The following is a 19143-nucleotide window of genomic DNA, read 5'->3' on the forward strand; positions in this document are numbered from 1 at the left end:
TTCATGAAAGCTGCATATTTTCTCGGATCTCCTGAAAACCTTTCTGGCGGTGCTAAGGGTATTGGTCCGGGTACATTTATTTGCACTGGAGCGGTAGACAAAGTGGTTGCCTGTGCCGGTATAGTTGTTTCTGGTAATGGAGCTTGCCCGGCCTGTGATTGCAGTAGTTGCCTGCTGAGTTCTTCAGTGCGATCCTTGGTGACGACAAGATCCCTTCGCAGGGAATTAGTCTCTTGCCTAGCCGAATGCACTTCGGCGCGTAATTGCCCTAATAACTGGGCAAGTTGGTCCATTTCTGAGGTCTCCATGGCGCCCAGGTGGATTTTGTTATGAGGCTTCGCATTCTGTTTCGCTCACCTGATAACCACGGGGACGCCTGTATGCCCTGGTTGCCAGATTTCCCCCAGATGTACTCAATTCGGCATGATGTCTTCTATGGCAGGTGGGCCTGAAAACACAGGAGGACTGGGCTTAGGTTCAGATTTCATTTCCTCCCACCAGCCCCTTGGACTCTACCTGAAGGCCCGCCTTCCTCACCTTGTTATGATGTCTGGCGTGCTCTCCATCCTGCTTTCTGTGCAGGGGTGCATAGTTTCTGCGGGTTGGAGCGACCGAGTTAACTTCACTGATGCCAACCCATTCAAGTGTCTTTAAAGAGGTAAGTTCGATTATAGTAGTCTTTGAGGGCCTTTGCTTTCTTGCGGGCTATTAATGTCTTTCCCTGATGGTTTCCCCCTCAGGTATGCGGAGGTTCGCCGGGTGCACTGCTTGGGTTCGGCTCCTGCCGGGATTTATGGACGCGGAGCGTATGAAGAAAGGTAGGTTCAGCGCGAAGTGCGGCGCACTAATGTCTTTTTGGGCTAACCTGTATTCTTTATTCCTTTTCAGGTTACGATGGTCTTTCTGGCCGTGCAGTAATTTCCGGAGCAGAACCAGCCAAAATATGCCAAGCCAGGTGAGGAGATTTTGGTTGCTGCTGAGCTTGCCGTGAGTAACCTGTTTAACGTTGTCCCTTTTTCTCTCCTCCCCAGGTGCTTCGTTCCAGTGCGAGCATGATGTCCTGAAGATGCTGCCAACCGGATGGAAGGCCGCGAGCAGCTGGGATCGAAGGATGGAAGACTGCATGTAAGCTGGAATTGCTAATAATGTTCTTTTGTCTTCTCTGCAGGTCCACGATTCCAGGAACGCCGGGTGCTGGTCTCTGAACATCGTGAGCGTTAGGCTGCTGGCTGCAGAATAACACAAAGCACGTTCTTTAGCTTGGGTGTGGTTTATATAGCCTACCCTGTAAAGTAGTCCAGGTAAAGTAGTCCGGGCTACCACACCCTAAAACACTGCACTGCACAGTCTGGTTCTTAGGGACTAGACTGTGCGGGTGCCTCCATGTTGGCTGCAGGCCTCCATATGAAAAGTAGTCCCTTCAAGTCCCATTCCAAATATGAGCCTGGCGCCAAAGGCCAAAGGCGCCAGGACTGACTCCAGGAGAGTCTCTGGTAACAATGCAAGGCCCTTGGGGCCCCAAATGAACCCCGAGCCCTAACGCTACCTGGCATGTGACCATGGCAGTGGGGTTCTGGGTCCCGGGTCGTGACACATACGACTATTTCCCAGTCCTTCAAAGAAGCAGCAGAACATTTACTCCAAGCCAAGAACAGACAAAAGAAATTCGCTGACCAACATTGTAGTAAAGCCCCCGACTATCAAATTGGAGACAAGGGGCCTCATCATGAGTTGGGCGCTAACCCCGGCGGTATTACTGCTGGGGCTATTAGCCCTACCACCAAACCCCCTGGCGCTATTAGCGCCGGATCACAGGTTTGGTGGAACGGTTGTTTCCCATTCCCCATTGGGCCCATTCAGGAATTCCCCATTCTCCATTGGGCCCAATGGGGAATTTCTGCACTGTAATCCCGCCGGCGGTAATAGCGCCGAAAATCAGCAATATCACAGCAGATTTCCCCCCAGCTCAGAGCTGGGGGCAAATCCGCCAAGCCCATGATCTGGCGGACCCTTAAATGCAGCGGTAATAGCGCTACCGCCACATTTAAGGGTTACCGCCAGACTCGTGATGAGGCCCACGGTCTGGTTAGCATCAAAATATGTGCCCATAAAAGGTACTCGGACCTTTCGTCCCTGATATCTGGGACCTTATTCTATTGAATCCATAATAAATCCAGTGGCAGTTAAATTAGCCCTACCACCCACTATGCAGATTCATCCTGTGTTTCACGTATCACTCCTGAAACCGGTACAACCCGGTACTCCGGTTACAACAACACCAAAACCAGTATTAGTTGACGGAGAACCAGAGTTTGAAGTAAAGGATATCCTAGACTCAAAATACAAAACATCCAAACTATACTAAGTTGATTGGAAGGGATACGGCCCTCAAGACAGATCATGGGAATCTAGTGAATACATCCATGCACCTCGCTTAATTAAAAAGTTCCATCAGAATTACCCAGCCAAACCATGACCAGGCAGAAGTGCCACCGTGAGAGGGGCCTTGGGGGGGGAGTGCTGTCATGACCCTTGCCCCTGGCCCTCACCGGCATGTCAGCCTTCCAGTTAGGGCCAGGTCAAAGGCCTTAAAACCTCATCCAAAACTCTCTTAGAGTCAGTCCTGGCGCCTTTGGCGCCAGGCTCATAACCACCTTGAAGACCAACATTAGACTGGGACTCTTTTCTTGGACTATTTAACTTGGGGGGGCGTTCAGCCAACATGGAGGCACACACATAGCTCAGTTACAAGGAACTGAGCTATGCAGTCTGGTCTTTTGGGTGTGGCAGGCCTGGGACTACTTTACCTGGACTACTTTGGGTGTGGCAGGCCTGGGACTATTTTACCGGGACTACTTTACCTTAGACTATTTAAACTGCACCCAAACAGCAGAACATGCTTTGCGTTATCCTGCTGTGGGCAGCGTAACGCTCACCGTGTCCAGTTCTTTGATGCCAGATTACCTGAAACCAAGGACTGTAGAGAGAGAAAGAACACTACGAAACTTACCTGGAACAGTATCCTGTCTTCAATCCATCGCTGACTTTAGTTCCACTTACCTGAAGGTACGAACTCCATCATCCGGCACCGCATGCATCCTGGAATACTGTAACCTGAAAAGAGGAGAAAGAAAGACAGCATTAGTAAGCGTTTACTCACGTTTCCTCCTGAATGAAGAAAGCCACACAATTCTTACCTGGGTAGTCATCTCCTGGTCAGTGTCATTGCTGGAACATTATGGCGCTCGGCGAGGAACATCGCAACCTGCAAGGAGAGAAAAGACACAGGTTAGAAATATAAAAGGTGAAACAGCGCTGCGCATCACGCATTACTCACCAGACAGCATCGCGCACACCGCGCTTTCGCCTACCGGCCCATACTTATCTTCAAACTGCATGACAACACCAAAATACCTTTCCATACCTAAAAGGAAAGAAGCAAGACATTATTATTCGAACTAAGAGGAACATAAGAACAGCATATAAAGACTGTAAAGCAGCAAACCTACGGAGTTGCAGCAGACCTGGATTCCCACAGGGGGACTTGCACCAGTGAAATAACTTGGTCGCTGCTCGCCCCCCACATCTACGCGCCCCTGCCATGAGGAGCAGGACGGAGAATCCACCTTTTACAATATTAAGACCCATCTTTAACCAGAGGTCCTACCAATGGAACGGGAGAGGGTTCAAGAGTGCAATCATCCAACCAGGCTGGGTGGCGTCCCCGTGGATACCAGGTGAGTGTAACATGACTTCTAGATATCCTAGGCAGATCCTGCTCCCCCAGAAATGTCTGAAAGACAGTTTTTTCAAGGAACAAAAAGTCTTAACTAAAGTTTTGAAAAGTTCCAAAGAAACAAGCATTCACACAAATAAAATCCACTGGCAAAAGTGTTTTCTTTGCTTGGTGAAAAGATTTTCCTTTTACAGCTCCACAAAGAAAATAATAGCACCAATGGGGTTTCCCGGACGACTTCCTTTCCAGGAAAGATAGATAAAGTTGAAGACAAATGTACCACTTCCACTTTGACAACAATTTCTCTGCTTTGAACTTCTGCAGCGTTCTATTTACAAAGTTTGTCAGGATGCTTTAAGGTTCGTTCTCTTCGCAGCAACTTCCTTTTTATTATAGCACAGTGAGAGAAGTGTCCCTTGCCCCACAGTCAGTTTCAACTTCTAATTCTTACAGCTTTTATACTTCTGACAAGAATATGGACGACCATAGCATTACTGCTGGTACTACAACTTCGGAGATTAGGCCACAGTTCTGCTGCTGTTACTATAACTTCTGAAATTAAGTATTTTTCTGCTCAAACTGCAACTTCAAAGATAGGTAACTTAATAAGTCTTCTTCAACCTCTACAGGCTTGCAAGGCACTCTTCTTTCTATACCATAAGAAAGGGTACACTCTTTGCCTGTCTTGCAGCAACCATAAAATCTGCTGTTAGCTTTTAGACCACTTCTTCTTCCTTCACATAGTCTTTGCCATGTAGATTTGAAAGCAACAAATTCTGTTAACTAGTACCCACTCTCTTCCCAGCTGCATATACACTCTCCCGTCATTGGTTACACCAAAGCCATTGTGACACTCTTCCAGCTTTGGATGTTCTTGTCCCATTCAATTTAGAGGAATCTTGGGTAACAATATCTTTCAACAACTTCAGAACTATGGTGCATAGTTCTTAAGAGAGACAGTTTCACTTTTATAGAGTTCGCTCTATAGGCTTGGGTAATACTTGTTCTGGCTTCAGCTACAACCTCTTCTACGACTTCGGCTTCAGCCTTTAATGTGTTGCAAGACATATATTTTCTACTAGAAACAAAATAAGGCACATGCGATTTTGTTTCCCTCTCGAACTGCCCCACTTCAGCACTCAGCCTCTAAGGCAGCGGTATTCAAACTGTGGGGTGCGACCCCCCAGGGGTCCGCGGGTGTATTGGGAAACATTGTCTCTCGCATGGGCATTTCAAACGTTGCTTGCAACACTTCGGGAAAGTCTGTTTTATTTCAATTAGGCTACTGGCAATGTTCTAAGTATTAACTGGAAACACGCGACCGCTAGGCACCAAAGTATTACTGAAGTTAGGGAAAGAAGGGCTTTCACTACACGCTAGCATTTTATATCAGCGTATGTTGCTTTCCCCTTAACAAAAAGATTTTACTTCTGCGGTTAACTTATACTCGCTTAGATGACAGCGCAAGTGTAATTTAAGCTGGTTACAGTTACCGGCAAGGAAATTGTGCTGTTCAGGAGTATGGAGCTTCTCTTTCTGACTCCTAATTACAACAAATGTGGGCTGCTGTGTCATGATCTCTGCTTCCAAAAGATCAGGACTTGCCCAACTCCCTTGGAAGCAGACCCATAACCCCGGTTCCGAGTGCCAGCCAGTCCCGATTGGGACCTTTTGGACCCTGTCCTGGCGCCAGTAGCACCAGGCTCATAAAGATGCCCAGTCCCAGTGCTGGAAGCGCCGGGCTCATAATGCTTGGGTGGACTTACCTGCAGCAGACCATGCTACCATGCTGCTTACTTACCTGCCAGTTGAGCCCCTGATCCTCTTCTGTTTGGGACTACTTTTCCTGTTGGGTGGGGCAGGAGCCACTCCCTAGGTTCAGAACACTGGAACTCTTCTGGAAGGCAGGAACTCTTTTCCTACCTAGGCAAGGCTGTGGAAGGAGACACCTAAGCACTACAAGAGGCTATTTAAACCACACCCGATGGATGAATCTTGCTTTGCGTTATTCTGCATTCTCTGCAGCAGAACGCTCATCGTGTCTTCAGCTTCTGATCCTGGGCCTAAGGGAACAAAGGCTTATCATCCTGGAATCCAGTCTTCAGCAGCACCTGTAAAGACAAAGAAAGAACAGGTTAGCACTACAGTCTTCAGGGGCAGCGCATCTCTTACCTGGTCCATCGGCTGTAACCAACGCCTCGCGCTGCATTCCGGCATCTGAAAGACAAAGGCTTACCTACTCTTCGCATGCTCTGGAGGTCTTCGCACTGCATTCCGGCATCTGAAAGACAAAGGATTACCTACTCTTCGCATGCTCCGGAGGTCTTCGCACTGCATTCCGGCATCTGAAAGACAAAAGCTTACCAGCTCTTCGCACGCTCCGGAGGTCTTCGGCGCTGCATCCCGCATCTGAAAGACAAAAGAAGGTGCGTTTAAAGACATTGGGCAACTTTATTACTCACATGCCATTACTCCTTCCCACGCCGAATCCAGTGGGTATTCCAGCACCCTTCAGCTTCTCTAAAGCTCCGAACTTGTACCTGCAAGATAAAAGGGACAGTTAGTGCGCATCGGGAAGCAGGCTACAAGCGCTTACTTACGTGCTTCCAGGCGCTTCTATTCCTCACGCGGGTTCGATCCTCAATTCTCTTCAGCCCGCCATCCGCCATCGCCGGAACCCTGCAAAACAAGAGATATCATTACAAAAGACTTTTAAGACATTTGAAGTGCCCAGAATTTACCATTCGTGCAGTTAACGACGGACAGCAGTCCTCTGAGGTCAAGAGGCCTGCACCCTTATCCAGTGAAGAAACTGGTTACGGTACCCTGCCCTGAAAGGGAAGAGGAGAGAGGCACCCAATAACCCCAGTTCATTAATCCCATATTTTCTATCTGCAGACATCTTACTCTTCGAGTCAGACATACAGTGCACAGAGGTCCAGCCCAAAGAGCCAACCGTGTGTTACACATCACCTTTGAAGATACGGCATTCACCCAGTCAAGACCGGCGCCTCTGCGGGAATCAGGTGAGCGTTACATGCTGCTGCTTCCCCACTTTGTTTCTTCTCCTGCCACTGTTGGAATCCACACCCCTCTGCTTCACAGGTGTCTCTGATTTATCCTCATCAAGGGAGAGGCTCTCTGTTCTGTGAGAAACCTGAGGGTAGTCTCCCAAGTAGACCTTGGGAATCCCTTATTCAGGTGGCCAGGGAAGGGCTGACGCTCTCAGATCCCAACCCCCGGGGGTGGACAAGTGTGGGAGGATCACCTGGGTTGGGGAGCCTGTGGTTATGCTCAGGGAAATGCCCCAGGTGAGCCGCTGTATTATACCGGAGAAAGGGACGAGGAAGACGAGGTGCTCAAGGCTTTTGTGGGCTTTATCAACTCGACCTCCCTTCCACCCATTGAATCTCCTTTTCTTGAATCGACCAGCCCTTCCGCATCTGGTGAATCCATTAGACACCTTGTTGCATTTAGAAACCACATTCCCCAGAATCCCTGTTTGCCTGTTTCCTACCTGAATACTCCCAGTCATTGTTCTTCACGTCACCTTCATTATTCTTTCCAGAACACCCAATCTACCTTGACAAAACTCTACCAATCCCGTCCCTCTGATTATCATTTCCTGCATTCCCAAACTGCTCAGACAAAACACTACCGTTCCCACAATCCCTCTTGTTCCCTCTTGTTTATTTCAAGATAGTAATCCCAGTCATTCCCGTCCGTCTCCCAAATCCCATCAATCTCATCCTTATAAGTTTTTCAAACCGCTTGGTACAAAAGCTACAATTTCATACAACACCTTTTCCCCATCCTACCACGTAGGATATTCCAAAACACTGCCCCTCCCCTTTCGTGACAGGAATACTTTTGGAAATGATGGGAATTCTGGAGAATTCAGCTGACCTCGGAAAGTGGTGGGCCTCTTTATGGCCATTTTAGAGGCTCTAACTGTTTTTTTTTTTTTGTTGTTGGTGGAACCGAAATGTAAAGGGAGTGTTGGGAAGAGGGGCTGGTTTGATCGGGACTGTAGATTGGCAAAATTAGCACTCCTAAGTGCCCTGAAATGCCCATTGACGGACAGATGTAACATGGTCTGAGCGTGCTCTGAATATCGTCGGGTGCTTGAACAAAGGAAAACAGCGTTGGAAGTCCAGGCATGGGAGGTTTTCTTGGCGGCTAATAGGCAGGATGATGCAAAAGCCTTCTGGGAATTTGTCTGGGGAAGCATTGTTGTTAATAACATACAGGGTCGGAGTGGCACCTACGGTGGGGTGGCAGATTGGGTATCCTACTTTGGAACTCTTTTTGGGACTGGTTTAGCTCGAAAGGAAAGGGAGCACGGGGGTGATACACAATTTTTTTCAGTGGAAGAGGTCGCAAAAGCTATTGGGACTCAGTCTCGCAATCGAGCCCCTGGCCGGGATGCTATTCCAGCTGACCTCTTCATGGAAGAAATTGACCTATGGGCTCCAGTGTTGACCTTGGCCGTTAAGATAGCTCAGCGGGTTGAGCGCTCGCTGCTGCGATCTGAGGGTGATCTGCAGGTCGCAGGTTCGAATCCTGGCAAGGCCAACTCAGCCTTTCATCCTTCCGAGGTTGTTAAATGAGTACCAATTTCGGTTGGGTGATATTGTATGTAAATATGTGCTCTGTAAAGAACTTTGGATAAAGGTGCTATATAAATAACACATCATTATCATTAACACTTGTATGAAGACAGGGCATTATCCACCTTCATGGAAGTCGGCAACTATCTTTCCTATTTTTAAAAAGGGAGACATTACCTTGCCTGCATCATACCGCTTGATCTCTCTGCTGGATACATCATTTAAAATGCGTGGCTGTGTTTTGCTAGGTCATATTGAAAGTTGGCTCACACAGGGGGGATCCTGACTTATATTCAGTTTGGTTTTAGGCCCGGTTTGGGAACATTGGAACAGGTATTGAATCTGTATATCCTGGTATCTAACTATGTTTTTTGTAGAGGCAATGTGGTTTATCTCACCTTTATGGACTTAAGCACAGCCTTTGACAAAGTTGATCAGTCAAAATTTTGGGCTGTGCTTGAGTCCATGCGCTGTCCTGAGGCTATTCTGGGGGTACTATGGGAGCTACATACTGACCACAGAGCCAATGTCAGATGTGGTCCTGGGGGAAGGTGTACTGAGTACTTCAATATAGGGTTGGGGGTTCGACAGGGGTGTGTGCTCTCCCCCAAACTCTTTACTTTGTACATAAATGGTTTACTGCAGGCCCTGGTGAACACTGGTACAGACTTCCTGAGTCTGGGGGGCAGGCCTTTTCCCGTATTAGCATATGCCGATGATACAGTGCTTATGGCCAGAACCCCCAGGGCTCTACAAGTTTTTTGGTTGATGCTTATGCTTCCTTCATGACTGGATTCGGCCTCAAAATTAACACTGTTAAATCGGCAGTGATGGGCGGCAATAGGGGTAGGAAGCTCATCAAGATGCGTCCCATAGTTTGCTGCAGGGAAGTTATTCTTTGGTTAGCTGAATATGATTATTTGGGGGTAAGGATCTCCGAGACCCTGTCGGGCCGGGCTCATGTGATGAAGCAGTCCCTGAAAATGAGCCAATATTTGGGGGGTTTATCCCACTTTTTGGCAAGATGCAAGGGACAGCACATGCAATCAGCTCTCAAGGTTTATACCTCACCAATTAAGGCAGCTACTCAATACCGAGGTGTTTTGTGGGGCTACTGTAAGCCTGGTGATTTACAGGGCAAGGAAAACCGGTTCTTTAAAAATCTTTTGGGGCTCCCCGGTTCTTCATTGTGTGCCTCGGTACATAGGGAACTAGGGATGGCTTTCTGGGAGGATGACTGGGCTGCCGCCCGAGTAAGCTGTGGCTGAGTCTGTGGGGAAACAAAAACGCAAAGTTATGCCACTTTATTTTAAGTAATACGCTGAACAGGGACAGGTGGGCCAAAATACCCTTGCTGAGGTTGGTTAAAGATCTTCTGTGCCAGTGTGATGTTCCGGTTCAGTTTCCTCCGGCTGCAGTGTTATTGTCGCTAAAGGTAAGAACACCTAAGGAGGCAATGACCTGAGGAATATTGGCAAACATGCTCTGGCTGCACGGGCGACTCATGTGGATAGACATCACAGGCCCATTAGCGAGTCTCCCAATCTACAACCGTATCTTGTCTGGGCAGGGAAAAAGCAGCATAGCTGGCTAATTATCAGGACAAGATTTTATTGTTTCGTGTTGAGGGGTAATACTGCAAAATGGTCTGGATATCCAGATGACCCTAGTTGCCCTCTGTCTCTGTATGGAGCTCCAAAAGAGAATTTGAGCCATTTTATTTTATTCTGCCCGGGCTATCGGGTGATTAGCAAACAGACATTACTGCAGATTTGAAAATGTACCGATATACATCAGTACAGACGCACTATGATGTTTCTGTTGACGGTAGGAACCGAATTGACGCCATGGGCTCTTCTGTCCTACTTGAAAGCTACTATGTACAGAAGAAAGTTTTTTTTTTTACGGGGATTGGATGCTGCATTTTAAAATTGGCCAATGTGCAGTTTTAAATCCATTTTTGGGATTTATGAATATGTTCTGGTGTGTGATTTTCCTATTCTGTATATTTTGTTTATGCTTTTATGTAATGCTATGTGATTGTTTGATAGATTTTCTTTATCCGAATAACCTAACTATGATGATGATGACAAGGAGAGAAGTAAGCTTGCCCTTTCCGATCAAGGCCTGTGAAACCTCTGCAGATGGAAACATAAGACCGCAAACAATAGCCAGCGTGTGTTGCAGCAGATATCTATGGTACGCAAGACCCTCCTCCGCTGATAACCAAGCTGGGGAAAGGCGCTTGTCTCTGTGGTACCAACCTTGACTTCAAGGATAAAGAAAGGCAAGCGGTTCATCACAGCCGGTGAGTCGATGGGAGAATCGATAAGAAACCGAACTGTGTTGAACGAAAAGTAGCCAACGGCTAAATTGAACTTTGAAAGGCTAAAAGATACGATTGAGGAACAGAAGGGAAAACCAGCAACAGAGGAGGCCGGCACCACGTGGATGATCCGGTGGAAAACTCTGGGGATTACCCGATGGTAGAAACTACTGGAACCAGAAGCCATTGGGAAGAGGTTAAAAGAGGTCAAAGTGGTCCTACCGGGGTCTTTTAAAATCTTCTGTACCGTCGAAAGTCTTTGAATGACAGATGATTGTGAAAGAAAGGGAAATTAATCCTGCTTGGTGAATTAAGCACTTGAACAGAGTGTTGCAGAAGTTAGCAAGAGTGAACCTGGCAGAGGAATGCTTAGGAGACAGGACGAAGTTTAAAGTCTCATAGTGACCTGTTTGCTAAAAGGTTGGCAAGAGTGAACCCGGCGGAGGGATGCTAACAAAAAGGGGCAAAGTCCGTAGTCCTGAAGTACAGTAAACTGTTTGTAGAAGTTGGCAAAAGCGAACCGGGAAGAGTAAAGCCGACACTCAGAGTCAAAGCCTGAAGTACTGTTTATAAAGACATTAAGACTCGTGAAAGTAAGAGGTATTAAAAGACCAGGGGAAGTGAATTGTCCTCCTTATCAAGTGGGTCCGAGCCCGGTCTAGGGAGATCCAGGTATGCAAAGTCATCACCCAAAGTTCATTGAGAAAGGAACTGTTCAATTGATTGATTGAATACGATACGTGAGGGGTCGGCGTCCGGAAGAGGAGGACCCAGGGGTGAAGACATCACCCAACGTGAACTGTGGAAAATAACTTTTTGTTTTTGTTTGTTTGTTGGATACATCAGGCCTCGAAGGCAAGAGACTTTTTAGTGAAAAGAGATTTTAGCATAGAAGAACCTGATAGCTGGAACTGAACTGTCGGCTTGTGCTGAAAAAGCTCAAGCGTGTACTGTGCTAGCTGGAATGGAAGTGGCAGCTCATGCTCAGAAAGCTCGAGTGTGCGCTGTGCTCCATGGTCGCACCTTGTCCCGTGCTGAAAACGTGGGAAAGGGCGACCACTGGCAATCCCATCCTGACTTATTATTTGGAACCCTTCTTTTCTCTATTGAAATCCTATCCCACACTCTTTCTGTAATTAGTTGTAAGAATTGGCAATAGATTTTTTTTTAGTATAGGCCCTTTTATTTTGACACAGCGCCACTAGGACTGCCTTATATCTCATTTGATGGTCAACACTTGCTCCCATTTTAGATTTAGGTTCAGGTAAGGCGTATCTCCACCCTGCATTCATTGTTCAATAAACACCCTTGAACTGTGATCACTTGTGTCTGTCTTTACTGTTGCCACCATGAGTTCCTTACAAATCACAGCAATGAGGTGCACCTGGAAATACTGCCTGTTGTTTCCAGTCCCTTCCAGTGCTGGCACAGCTCTACAGGGTCTGTGAGCTGTGTGAAATCTGAGGGGATCCTCACACCTACCCCCCTTGGATCCTCTTCTCAGGTGCCCAGGAAAGGCCATCGCTTTTGGATCCTGACCCTGGGGGTGGAGATGCGAGGGAGGATCACCTGGGTGGAGGGTCCTTGGGGATTGGGGAGAGGATATCCCCATGGGAGACATGGTATCCCCCTTTTCTAAATGAGAACCAACATCATCCTCGCCCTGCCTTTATTGGCTGTTGTAAACCCTCTCCTCTAATTTCCTCTCATTCATTTCACTATAGTAATGAAACGAGGAAGAGGTGACTAGGAGTAATGCCCACTAACAGATCCTTTCCCACTCTAGTACTGAGACGAGGAAGAGGCCTACAGGCTGGTGTCAGGGTCAGGCATTTTCTGAGTGCTTTACTAATTGTGGTCAGGCAATTGTGCCTGAAGACACACACCTGCAACCTGTTATTAAACAGTTGCAGGTGTATAAAAGTGGAATCAGAGAGATCCCATAAATACCAGCAGTGAGGCCACCAGAGGGAGAAATCCTGCAGAGTATGAGGCAGCTCAGGGTGGTCCTGTCAGGAAACCAGGACGCCGGCGAGAACTGGAAGGAACTGTGGCATTGGGGCCAGGAAGAGCCATGCGAAGGTCACAGTATTGGTAACCTCACTGGTCGGTGCCTGCATCAGGAGCTGTGTGTCGCAGAAGAAATCCAATTGTTGTAAGTCACCGGCTGCGTCCACAGGATGTGAGCAGAGCAACTGGCAACCCAGAGAGAGAGAGAAAGAAGCAAACTGCGAGCAGGGCTCGCTGTCCAATGAGGATGTGTACCTGGAGCAGAGCAGGAGGCAACAGCCACGCGGAGGAGACGTGGTGCGTGAGGAACAAGGGATCACTCAAACTAGGGTGCTCTTGGGGCTGTTACGTGCCAAAAGGGAATGCAAAGTAAGTGACAAGTAATGTGCAAGACAGAATGAACCAAAGTAAAAGGGTTTTGATGATTACTCCAAAGTGTGAGCAAATAAGAACTGGAAACTATTGAATACCAAACTGAATGAAAGCTTTTGATGAGCAAATGAAAGCTTTTAAAAATCCAATGTGCAAACGACAAGTTGGTGTGAAGAACGAATACCACATATTGCAAGTTAAGAGTGAATCTGATGAAACGCAATGTAAAGCAAGTATAGAACATTGCTGAGGAGTGTGAGAGCAATGTGGTGAATGGAAAAGAGCACAACATAGGGGAAGGAACTGTGTAACAAAACCCATGGCGGCAAATTCCAGGGACTGGCAAATAATGAAACATGTTGTGGCAAAGCCAAAAGGCTGGTCAAGTGGTAAAGAGAGAGCCAAGTGAGTGTGAACCAGAACACAGGTGCAGCTACAAAGGAACCTGTGAGGGCAAGCAAGCCTAGGGTGACCGGTTGCGTGACCTGTATTGGGTGGACCTTGTGGTCCGACAACTGTGCCTAGCCCGAGCTATACCCTATCTGTGGAAGCCAAATAAATATACAGGAGGCAATTACAAGTGTCTGAAAGAGATTGCTGAAGTGAAGCAGAAGAAAGCAATCTGTATGAACTATCAATTACTAGAAGGAGTATAAAGTTGACCTGGAGCTGGTTTTGAATATTGAGAGACTGAACTTAAGTACATGTTGGCAATCCGAGCAAGCTGGTATCTTGGGGAAGGAGAATCCTGAGATCAGTTTTGAACTGTGTTGTCTTCTTGGGGAAGGGACCCCCGAGATCTCATTTTGAACTGTGTTGTCTTGAACTGGGGGAAAGGACCACCAAGATTCCTTTTGAACTATGTTGTCTTGAACTTGGAGAAGGGAACCCCGAGACGTTGTGGAACTGTTTTGAACTTGGGGAAGGGAAGCTGGAAAGTAAACCCAGAGCTGGAAGAAGCTCAGAACTTTATTTGGAACACTATTTCTTTTGATGCTGACATCCCTTCACATTGTTTAGCTTTAGTTGTGTGGGCAGGTACAGGTTTTGGACACAGGCAGACTTTTAAGTTGAACTTACTGACTCAGACTATCCTTAGTTTCTTTAGGTAGGGAACTCCCACCTTAGCATAGGGAAAGTTAGGCCTTCAACCATTCTGATATTTAAGTTAATAAACCATTGTTGTTGGAACTTTGAATCTGTTGTCTGTGTCTTGCTTCATGATGCCTTCACAGAGCACAGGGTAGGACCAACTCAGAGTCTTCAGGTGAAATCTGCCTCCTCTCTACTCTGGGGGCACTGTTGTGGTCACACTTCCTTGTGCACTGCTGTCTACATGCTCTGCCTCTGCTACTGCCGACCTTCTGCTCCTGCTCCAGCTTCATTCTGCTGCTCTTCCCTGCTGCAGACTTGAATGCCCCTCAGATGGGCTAATTGGTTTCAGGTACAGGCCCTTAAGACTAATTACTTGACCTTGCTTAGAACCCTTAGGCCTCCCTGCCTGACATGGACTTCTGAGGGATTCTTGGACTTGTAGTTTATCTTGGGAAAACTTGATTTCTTTAATTCCTTGCACGGTTTTAAGATGGATTTTCTTCCCCACATATGTTTTTTATTTAACATGCACACAGCCACACAAGGCTTTACATATAAAAACATCAATACATAGCCTCCAATTCATCATAAGAACACCAAGATTACCTCAGATAAAATTGAATACATATAAAACTAATTAAAACAAGCTGCCAACAGACAGTTCTGTTAAAATAGATAAAAGAAGTCCATAAAATGTCATCATGTGAAACATCAGATTCTGATCATTTCCATACAATAATGCCTGCCATGTGTCATAAATATACGCATCATCATAGCTATTATCATACGCCTTCAGATATTTGCCTCTTAGGAAATTGAGGCTTTCACAGTGACATATAAATGTTCAGCTGTCTCTGTGGTTAACATCCCACATAATCTGCAGTACCCCAAGTGCCTAGCGATTCCCAATTTTGCCTCTAAAATCCCCACCGTATCTCGCATATTAAATTTAAATAAGAGACACACCCACTAACACAACAGCCCACTATTTGATTTGGTTGCAAGGTTAATCATATCACGTTCTTTGGCGTAGTTTAATATGTCTGATTTCAATAGACGTTTTGTCTTGTCGTTAGTATTTTGCATAGCAAAAACAAAGAGGTGATGGCTGGAAGGTTTAGAATTAATCTTAGCCACTGGCAATGCTCTGGGCAACCCTCCAGACCACCGTTCTTCGCCTGCCAAGCCATTACAGAAGGGAAAGACCATATGCAAATCAGGCTTGGCCCCACCCCAAAAGGGGCAGTCCAGCCCGAACTGCTAGGCCACATCCCCTCTGCACGAGACCACAAGCATCCCCAAACATGTTTCGCCCTTGTTGAGGCTCATCAGTGAGGAGTAGCTTGGGTCTCTAGGCCCAGCAGGCACGGGACCCACGTCTGGGCATACCCGTCCCACTCGGGGTGACATAGCAAAAACAAAGAGGTGATGGCTGGAAGGTTTAGAATTAATCTTAGCCACTGGCAATGCTCTGGGCAACCCTCCAGACCACCGTTCTTCGCCTGCCAAGCCATTACAGAAGGGAAAGACCATATGCAAATCAGGCTTGGCCCCACCCCAAAAGGGGCAGTCCAGCCCGAACTGCTAGGCCACATCCCCTCTGCACGAGACCACAAGCATCCCCAAACATGTTTCGCCCTTGTTGAGGCTCATCAGTGAGGAGTAGCTTGGGTCTCTAGGCCCAGCAGGCACGGGACCCACGTCTGGGCATACCCGTCCCACTCGGGGTGACATAGCAAAAACAAAGAGGTGATGGCTGGAAGGTTTAGAATTAATCTTAGCCACTGGCAATGCTCTGGGCAACCCTCCAGACCACCGTTCTTCGCCTGCCAAGCCATTACAGAAGGGAAAGACCATATGCAAATCAGGCTTGGCCCCACCCCAAAAGGGGCAGTCCAGCCCGAACTGCTAGGCCACATCCCCTCTGCACGAGACCACAAGCATCCCCAAACATGTTTCGCCCTTGTTGAGGCTCATCAGTGAGGAGTAGCTTGGGTCTCTAGGCCCAGCAGGCACGGGACCCACGTCTGGGCATACCCGTCCCACTCGGGGTGACATAGCAAAAACAAAGAGGTGATGGCTGGAAGGTTTAGAATTAATCTTAGCCACTGGCAATGCTCTGGGCAACCCTCCAGACCACCGTTCTTCGCCTGCCAAGCCATTACAGAAGGGAAAGACCATATGCAAATCAGGCTTGGCCCCACCCCAAAAGGGGCAGTCCAGCCCGAACTGCTAGGCCACATCCCCTCTGCCAGTGGTTAAGATTCATTCTAAACCTTCCAGCCATCACCTCTTTGTTTTTGCTGTGTCACCCCGAGTGGGACGGGTATGCCCAGACGTGGGTCCCGTGCCTGCTGGGCCTAGAGACCCAAGCTACTCCTCACTGATGAGCCCCAACAAGGGCAAAACATGTTTGGGGATGCTTGTGGTCTCGTGCAGAGGGAATGTGACCTAGCAGTTCGGGCTGGACTGCCCCTTTTGGGGTGGGGCCAAGCCTGATTTGCATATGGTCTTATCCCTTCTGTAATGGCTTGGCAGGCGAAGAACGGTGGTCTGGAGGGTTGCCCAGAGCAACGCCAGTGGTTAAGATTCATTCTAAACCTTCCAGCCATCACCTCTTTGTTTTTGCTGCGTCACCCCGAGTGGGACGGGTATGCCCAGACGTGGGTCCCGTGCCTGCTGGGCCTAGAGACCCAAGCTACTCCTCACTCATGAGCCCCAACAAGGGCGAAACATGTTTGGGGATGCTTGTGGTCTCGTGCAGAGGGAATGTGACCTAGCAGTTCGGGCTGGACTGCCCCTTTTGGGGTGGGGCCAAGCCTGATTTGCATATGGTCTTATCCCTTCTGTAATGGCTTGGCAGGCGAAGAACGGTGGTCTGGAGGGTTGCCCAGAGCAACGCCAGTGGTTAAGATTCATTCTAAACCTTCCAGCCATCACCTCTTTGTTTTTGCTGTGTCACCCCGAGTGGGACGGGTATGCCCAGACGTGGGTCCCGTGCCTGCTGGGCCTAGAGACCCAAGCTACTCCTCACTGATGAGCCCCAACAAGGGCGAAACATGTTTGGGGATGCTTGTGGTCTCGTGCAGAGGGAATGTGACCTAGCAGTTCGGGCTGGACTGCCCCTTTTGGGGTGGGGCCAAGCCTGATTTGCATATGGTCTTATCCCTTCTGTAATGGCTTGGCAGGCGAAGAACGGTGGTCTGGAGGGTTGCCCAGAGCAACGCCAGTGGTTAAGATTCATTCTAAACCTTCCAGCCATCACCTCTTTGTTTTTGCTGTGTCACCCCGAGTGGGACGGGTATGCCCAGACGTGGGTCCCGTGCCTGCTGGGCCTAGAGACCCAAGCTACTCCTCACTGATGAGCCCCAACAAGGGCGAAACATGTTTGGGGATGCTTGTGGTCTCGTGCAGAGGGAATGTGACCTAGCAGTTCGGGCTGGACTGCCCCTTTTGGGGTGGGGCCAAGCCTGATTTGCATATGGTCTTATCCCTTCTGTAATGGCTTGGCAGGCGAAGAACGGTGGTCTGGAGGGTTGCCCAGAGCAACGCCAGTGGTTAAGATTCATTCTAAACCTTCCAGCCATCACCTCTTTGTTTTTGCTGTGTCACCCCGAGTGGGACGGGTATGCCCAGACGTGGGTCCCGTGCCTGCTGGGCCTAGAGACCCAAGCTACTCCTCACTGATGAGCCCCAACAAGGGCGAAACATGTTTGGGGATGCTTGTGGTCTCGTGCAGAGGGAATGTGACCTAGCAGTTCGGGCTGGACTGCCCCTTTTGGGGTGGGGCCAAGCCTGATTTGCATATGGTCTTATCCCTTCTGTAATGGCTTGGCAGGCGAAGAACGGTGGTCTGGAGGGTTGCCCAGAGCAACGCCAGTGGTTAAGATTCATTCTAAACCTTCCAGCCATCACCTCTTTGTTTTTGTTAGTATTTTGCAACCACAAGAGTACATTCTATTTAGCCCATTTAGAGTACACCCTATTGTGTACAGGAGTCCAACAAAATCTTTTTTGTCTCAATACCTCTCATTAGTTCCACAATAAAAGTATTATTAGTTAAAGTACATAATTTCACATACAACATTGCTATATTATAATCTAAAATGTCCGTAGCACCCATAAAATTATACTCTAGTAAGAGCTATTCGCTAGGTAAAGATTTGGGCATTCTAAATAAAATCTTGAAAAATTTTGCTTCAAACTGGTTCATTTCATTGACACAACTTGCACCCCATATTTCCGCAGCATAAAGTAGACACGAAAGCACATTAGATGAATATAACAACACAATGATGTTAACAGAAAAAACGCCTTGTTGACCAATAAAATAGCTTATGGACATAACAATTTTCATACATTTCAATTTTGTAACCATCCAATGTTGTTTCCAGCTAAGCTGCTAGTACATTATAATGCCTAGATATTTGTAACATCTTACTACTTTTATTTATTGATGCATAATCATCCATTCATAATTGATAGAACAAATCATTTAGCTTTACCTATAAATGGTATGATTTTAGTTTTACTGATGTTAATACTTAGACCATTCACTCTTGTGAAATTTTCTGGGGCTTTCAAATTGGTTTGAAGGCCTTTAGGGGTGTAGTGTAGGAGCGGAAGGTCATCTGCATAACCCAACCATCACAATCTCAAGGTGCCTATTTTGATGGCATCTGAAATTATGGCCTGTAGGTCCACCATGAGATCGGCCAGGTACAGATTAAATAGGGTAGCTGCAAGAATGCAGCCTTGATTAACTCCTCGTAGAGTTTTTATAGGATCGGATAACTTTCCTTCATTATCAAGGCGTATTCTCACAGTTGTTTCCATGTATAGTAGTTGGATCATACTTAATAAACCAGCTGGTATTCCCCATGCTTTAAATTTAGACCATAATCTTTCAAGTATTATAGTATCAAATGCTGCTGAGAAGTATATAAAAGTAGCAAATACTGGGAGATTATGGGTTTTCCAAGAGCATTCAATGG

Source organism: Ambystoma mexicanum, chromosome 8, assembly GCF_040938575.1.
Source record: "Ambystoma mexicanum isolate Mex_15411 chromosome 8, UKY_AmexF1_1, whole genome shotgun sequence".
In the NCBI taxonomy this organism is placed as follows: Eukaryota; Metazoa; Chordata; class Amphibia; order Caudata; family Ambystomatidae; genus Ambystoma; species Ambystoma mexicanum.